This window comes from Ooceraea biroi, chromosome 4, assembly GCF_003672135.1.
Source record: "Ooceraea biroi isolate clonal line C1 chromosome 4, Obir_v5.4, whole genome shotgun sequence".
Taxonomy (NCBI): Eukaryota; Metazoa; Arthropoda; class Insecta; order Hymenoptera; family Formicidae; genus Ooceraea; species Ooceraea biroi.
This window is the reverse complement of record NC_039509.1, coordinates 6,830,663-6,837,926: the sequence shown is the minus strand read 5'-3', so window position 1 is coordinate 6,837,926 and position 7,264 is coordinate 6,830,663. Positions and strand designations below refer to the sequence as shown.

Genomic DNA, 7,264 nt, shown 5'->3' with positions numbered 1-7,264 from the left:
TCGTCGACGTCGTCGGCGTCGTCCTCCTCGTCGTCGTCGCGACCTCGTCTTCCTCCTTGTCGCGTCGACCCAGATGCATACATAATTGATGTCGTCTATTAACAGTACTCGCTAATGGACCTAACGGCGCGTAAGCGGTCGAATTTTACGTGCGAATGGTGATGTAGGGGCGGTCGGGATGGTGATGATAAATATTGATGGTATCTGTCGCAGTTACGGATATCCGATAACTGATGATACGGCGCAACGGCACGATGGCTTAATTAATAATTAATTCGTCGCAGCGTCAAGTGCGATGATTCGTATGAAACACGCAGCGCATGATTGCTGGCCGTATGCAGATGGAAATGAACCACTGCAATGTTTACGAGATAATATTAAGTAACCGGACAGATCATTCGCATGCGGGACAAGTCTAGATTGCTGCGATGATTTGCTTCAATTAAGTGCACGATAAGACTGGTAGGGATAATTACATCTGCGGAACGGACAAGACTAACTGACCGTGTAACGCCTCGTTCTGTGCTTGTGTGATCTGTTATGCGTAGCGACTGAATAGAGTTCACACACAAATGTCTATCCCGTTTATTATCAGTGTCCATTAAAGTGTTTAGAATATGAAATATTAACACAGCAAATTAAGAAAGAGTTGCAGCTTGTAATATATTAATTTGCAGTTAAGAAATATATCGTTCGCTGATGCATCGCTCTGCGTGTATCGAACGAGGAACAACAAACTCCGCTAACGAGGCGAGTCATGACTCGTTTTGCGCTCAAATATTTACGACAGCGACGAGCACAAAAGCAGCGTCGCGATGTGAAAAGGCGGGGAAAAAGGGGTGCGTCGTCGGAGGGTCGTGGTATCGTCGCGATGATCAAAATGATCGAAAGGTGGCGAGTGAGCCGGCAAAGTCGGCCGAATTGAGAGAGGGTAGGCCTGAGCATCGTGAGAAGGGGAGGGAAGGAGGGCAAAGCCGTAAGCAAAGTGAATCTCATTAGTCGTGCTCCGGTGCATACCGGCAACCGAGCGCGCGAGGGGGTGAAAAGGGGGCACACTTTGATGTCGAACGAGGTGCCCCGGGGCCGACGCGCCATAGCACGCGCGCCGTTATTGTTATTACGAGAGCCAGGACCGTTTCTAATTATCGAGAAGGAACCGGAAGTCGCAGTCTGCGACGTCAGGGCTTTGCGGGCAGCGCGAAGTGCCGACCGATGGGAATGATTCTGTCAGAGGAGTACAAACGAATCTCGATCCATCTGTATAGCTTGCATAAATAATCCTCTTTTATTCGAAAATATAAAAATTACTTGCTTATATGTAGTACATAGAAGCTGACATTCCGTTCCGTCCCGATTGCAAGTTAATCGCACGAGGAGCGCGATACGGAATATAAATCCGTAAAGGCCCGGAGCGTATGTCACACTGATTGCACATCCGCTTCCGTCGCCGGTGCCACGGCTGTGCGCCATTATAAAATCGGCCCCACGAAAGAAACGTAATATTTATTGCCGGCTTCCGTTCAATTAGGGGTTGACACGGGGCGAGAAGGGGTCGACCTCCACCAGTTCCTGGTTGTCGATGCTTTCGAAATCTATGTTTCTACCCTCTCCCCTCTCTTTCACTTCGAAGGGGTGCCCGAATTTATACATTGTTCGCCCCGCTCTTCCGATCCAGGACGACACTCGCGAAGCAGCTCGAGAGGCTCTTTTTCTTTCTTTCACGATATGGGGGTGGATGTCGAGAGTGTAACAAGGGGTTTGTAAATAACCACTTTTACGGCGGCGGGTAGTAACGTGACAGGCATTGAAATTTATTCGCGAACGCTTTGTATTGCAAAGATGTATAGTAAGTAATGTAAGTTCAACATGTACATGTTAAACTTAAATTAAAGAAAAATGTAAAAGAGATTTTTATAAAATATATCATATTTTGTATTTACATTATTCTATTTCTATTGTTAGTTTCATAATTATAATTTGTAAAACAAGTATGTGTGAGTCTATATGCGAATTTATAAAATATAAACTTTAATAAATGTTTATTTTGAGTGACCACCGTTAATATTTCGTAAATTGAAGCATTTTCGTAAGAAGGTCCCATGGTGTAATGGTTAGCACTCTGGACTTTGAATCCAGCGATCCGAGTTCAAATCTCGGTGGGACCTAGTGACACAATTTTTTCTTTTTTATTCATGTTTTCCATATAATTTGTTATATACAAATAAATTTGTTACATATAATTACTTTACGTTTTATTTTGTACATTTTTTTATAATCCTATAATCATTGCATGCCTGAGATGTGAGATTAACTCGTACAATTTAAACACTTGGATTCGCTATAACGGCTTCACAGAACATTAAACAGAATCATGTTCATTACACGTGTAATCTGGCAAATAGCCGCATTCCCTTTTCCTTTCCATATCACAGCACTGTTTATCGCTACGCCGATTGCAAAAGTCACGCTCGTCTGCCAAAGTCTCTCAATCAGCAGTTACGTAATCGCTGGCGCGCTGTAACACAGTGTTGTTCGTTTATCGTCTACGCGTAATCATTGAACGATTCGCGCGAGACTCGCGTTATCGTGCTGCCGTGAATCGCGTCTCGTTCGATTCCGCACTGTCCATCAGCCTCTTATCTCTTTCGAATCACGGCTGGACGCATCCCACTTTTATTACCTGTCGTTTCGTGCGGGGACTGTCCGTTTTTCGCGCCGGTGTCGGAGTTACGGCGCGATAATACTGATAATCGGGAAAACGAGGAAGTGCATGCACGAGTACGCATCGAATCGACTGCGCACTCAGAAAAATACGGTCGACGCAGTCGCGATTGATTGACCGAAGGGATTAAAGGATCCTATTAGAGGATTTCGATAATTCCGAATAAGAACAATGCGATTGAATGCGGATGAGTCGCGCGAAATGATGAGTTGATAACGAGATGATGCGTATTTTTCCAATGTATATAAATTTGGTAATAGATTCGTCATACAGATTCATTCACTATGTGAAGTTCTCGATTAAATATATCTTTTAAATCAAAAATTTATGATCTACAAAACTTCCACCGATTAAAGCATAATTTTACGCGGACGCACACCGAATGTTCCATTCGCGTCGCGTGAAACACCATGGAAATGTACGAGCCGGCTTATCGTAATCTGCCTCGGGCAAGTGTCCGCGGTACGTTTATCCGCTGCCCGTTTCGCAACGTTCATAAAGAGCGGCTTTACGATCCCGTCGAGACGGCATTGTCAGGTGGAAGGACACGCGCGTGTGCTCATCCATATCCGCTCCGCAGGTGCCTTCGTATGTGTACAGGGTGTTCGTGAAAATCTCTTTAATATGCTCAGATCTCAAACTAACGCGCAGTCGGAAGCTGCTTAACGCTATTCTCACATTAAATTCGATCAATTTTCGATCAGTTTCGCCTGGATTTGTTCTAGCTCCGTTGGCAGAAAGGGATGTCTTGATGGAATTTTTAGATTTTATGGAACCCCCATACGCGCGTGTTACGGGGGATGTACGGCGCGCTCGCATTGTGCGGACATTAGCGGAGAGAGGCGATAGAGAGAAGCGTGCACGGATCGTGGCTGCGGGGATAAGTGCGCTCGCATGGTTTGAGGGGGTTGCACCATCAATTTTAAATGCGGATACGATACACTTTTTCCCCCGTCTAGCGCGCTTTTTCCGCCGGGCCTGTTTCGCAAACACACGAAGGCGAGCGTTTAATGGCGCGCGTTTATGCCGCCTCACGTGTTCATCGTCATCGCCTCGTTGCACAAACGTTTCTGCTACAAACGTTGCTATTTGTTTCACGTATATACGCCCGCGCGGTGATTAATTGAGATAACGCGTGATTGTTAGTTGGTTAGCAAGCTTCATCAGATTACATAAGCCGTTCGTGTTGCATCCTCATAGGATAGCAAAATATTTTTAAAAACTGTTATACCATGAAATAAAAATGATAAAAAGACTTATAAGTTAATCGCATATCTTCATGTATCTTATTATTCAATTTTCTTTGTTTAATTTTCTCTTTTTAATCCTACTGATAATTAACTGACGCTTTTGAATAATGTATTTTTGATAACGCTTTGCAATATTGAACAGTATTGTCTTGCTTTAGAGCGTCTGGCGTCAGACGATCCACAGGTGTTAAATAGATCGACCATATTTCGGAGTATGGAACGAGTAACCCGTTATGATAATCACGACGGCGCTCCCAATCAGGAGTAAATGGCACGAATAAGTAATCGGCGTTCATTAATCCTGGTAGAACCTCGTTTCGTGAACCAGATTCCCGCTGCGCGGTCGTATAGTGGGTTCAACGTAGACGGCGGCGGACGACGGCGACATTTTCCTACGATCGTTACCGGAAGTTCATCAAGATGTGACAACGCCACCGTGAAACTCCCCCGCGCGCTCGTAAAATACTTTCTCAATTTAAATTTGAGCGCGACGAACCCCGGGAACTTTCCGGTTAACGAGCGGAACCCCGTAACTCAGACGGGCGATAAAATACTCCCCGTAATGATGAAACGTGTAATCGAGAATCATACGAGCTTTTATCTCGATATCTCGTTCGCCGGAATCTACCTCTGAACAGGTATCTAAATGTCGATGAACCATGTACGAAGCGTACAGTTCGTATTTCCATTTCAATCCATTTCAAAGATAATAGAGAAATACGTCGTTTCGAGTGATTATTGCCTCCTCGATGAATGTCGCGAACGAAACTCTGAATTACTCGCGTGCAGCGCGATATAAAGTACGGCCATCCCGAGTTCTAAATTAATAAACGCGAGGTCGAAGTGGCCGCTTATCGCGACGATAAGTAGCTCTCTAAAAGTTTTAAGCGTTTCGATGCAGCTAGCCAACGTAACATGGTACGCGGAATAAAAGTTACGCGGCAGTAAATTAAGCAGATTTATGCATCCTTCCGCGACGCTCCCTCCTCTGCCCACCCCCTCCGGATTTATCGCGATTCGGTCTCTCCCGTGGTGAAGCTTAACTGATCGACAATGTCGGGCTTGCTCGGCGAATATGTTCGTCGTATCCGGTACTTTCGAAAGGTTTCGTATACCCATCCTCGGAACTTGGCAGCTGTAAAGTCTATCTTCTACGCGAGATAATGCACAGATCGTTCTACGGCTTCCTGATGAACGAAACGGGAGGATAGGGGCCGACATTAAACTGGAATTAGATATCGTGGAATTCGTAAATGATAAAATTCAACGCGCGAGCAACGGGAAATCAGGATTAGCGGGAGTTTAGCAATCAGTCTATAAATCGCGCGGAACAAGCACGATTATTGTAGGATATGAACTGTGACATCTAATGTTAATTGGACTTGGTACCATTATGATGTCGCGAATAGCGAAGATGCAAGTCAACCTTGGACCAAAATTTAATTGCATTAAGCTGTTGCAATTTTCTGGAGAATTTATTCTTTGCTTCCCTCGCCTCGAAAGATTTATGATATTTTCAAACTTTATTTCAACGCGGCGATATGCTAATGCGAACAATTCCAAACATTCCATTACCGGGATCGTAATGTACGTCTACGTACTTTCGAGAGTGCTTATGACAACCATCTTCGCACAGCTAAATGGCAGTAAAGCCCATCCAACTCTATGTTCTTATCCGCAAGATAATACGTCGCCTTGGTCGTCCGTGCGCGGATTACTGCTCTCTACAAATTCAAGCGGGAAGTACGACGCAAACGGAGGCGGAAGAAGGGCATTAAGTAGCGAGTCGATTGGATAACAAACATTTTATCGCGTTTAATTTTGAAAGTGAGCGCCTCCGCGATGTTAAACTTTAACAGCTCCTTTGGCAATAAATAATATTATGCAAGGGCGGAGAAACACCCACGAGCGAGTAAGCCGCGGGGCAATTAAATAAAATGTGATACCGTTCGAGTTATGATGGGAATCTTTATAGCTTATGGCCGCGGCGTATTCCTTAAATCCGAGCATAAAGTTACTTCGCCGTTTATACGAACGTTTATGCACGAAGTGCTTATACAGCTTCTTACACTTGTTGTCTTTAAGCGATTTCATCGATTGCGCACCGCTGTGTGGACTTGCTTCCATAAAATCCCCGGATGTCTGTGTCCGGAAGACAGAAAGAAAAAATTTATTCGTTAAATAAACTGAACAGTCAGTAAATTAAATACTGTTGTGAATAAATAATGTTAAAATTCCCTTCAAAGTAATGCGATTGCAACAGCGTTTGTGCACGTAATCTCGTTGCCAAGAAACCCCGTATAAATCGAGGTTGGCAGGCAGCTTCTTGAGCCAATTTCCCGTTTACCCCGTAAAATCTCGATATCTGAGATTTACGCACGTCACGTCAATTATAATACGTTTTATTATCGCCGCCCTACCCCTTCACGATTTCGTGACACACCCTCGAATTTATGTCGTAAAAATGGTATTAGGCCGCGAGCGAGAGGGAGGAGGCGACGTTTAAATAAGACGAGGAAATTTTTATACGTTCAAAGTGCGCGACGCATAAAAGCGCCCGCTTCGTAAAAACGAATCCTCGAAGACGCCCGGAAACGGCGTCTTTTCTCGCATCGAATGATCACCAGGAGATGCGCGCATGGTGATGGTAGATACTCCTCTCGTGTACAATGTCATGACTAAACAGCCTCCTAAAAATTGTTTGTCTACGCGGCTTATACGATCCATCGCCTTTTTTATCTGGCCCATCTCACGCTTGTTACTATCATTGTTTAAAGATGGACTTTAAAGCCGGGCTATGGCACGGTGATAAAACTGTCCACAGTCGAACAAAGATACGTATTAAAAGACGGATCGTTTTGCTTACTGTGTTGTATAAATACTTACTTTAATATTAACTTAAATAAAATTTAGAAATGGCTTCGGAATTTACAAGAACACAATTTTGACAATTCTAAGATCGCTAAAATATATAAGAAGCTAAATTGTTCTTTAAAAAATATTATATAAAAAAAGAAACTTTGTTCAAATATATATATATATTTGAACAAAGTTTCTCTCTCTCAAAATTACAATATTTCTCTTTTCAATAATCACGATACTGGCATGATTGTAATTCCTCTTTAAATTGCATTCTATCCTCGCACGCCGACTAGATTTGGAATGGCCTTACCAATGTTCCTTTATCGATAGCCTCTCCTTATCTCATAAGCTTGGTGCCTCAGCTTGCTGTCTTTTCTTTTCCACAAACCTCAATCACTATGCTGCTTTTTGTCTAATTTCTATATTCTAT

At 43.6% G+C, this 7,264-nt stretch overlaps 1 non-coding gene across 1 annotated transcript; it reads left to right on the top strand.

The window, feature by feature from the left end:
• The first annotated feature begins 2,093 nt into the window (after nt 1–2,093).
• Nucleotides 2,094–2,165, top strand: Trnaq-uug. Its single transcript has one exon. It is a non-coding gene; the product is annotated as a tRNA-Gln (tRNA).
• The last annotated feature ends 5,099 nt before the right edge of the window (nt 2,166–7,264 follow it).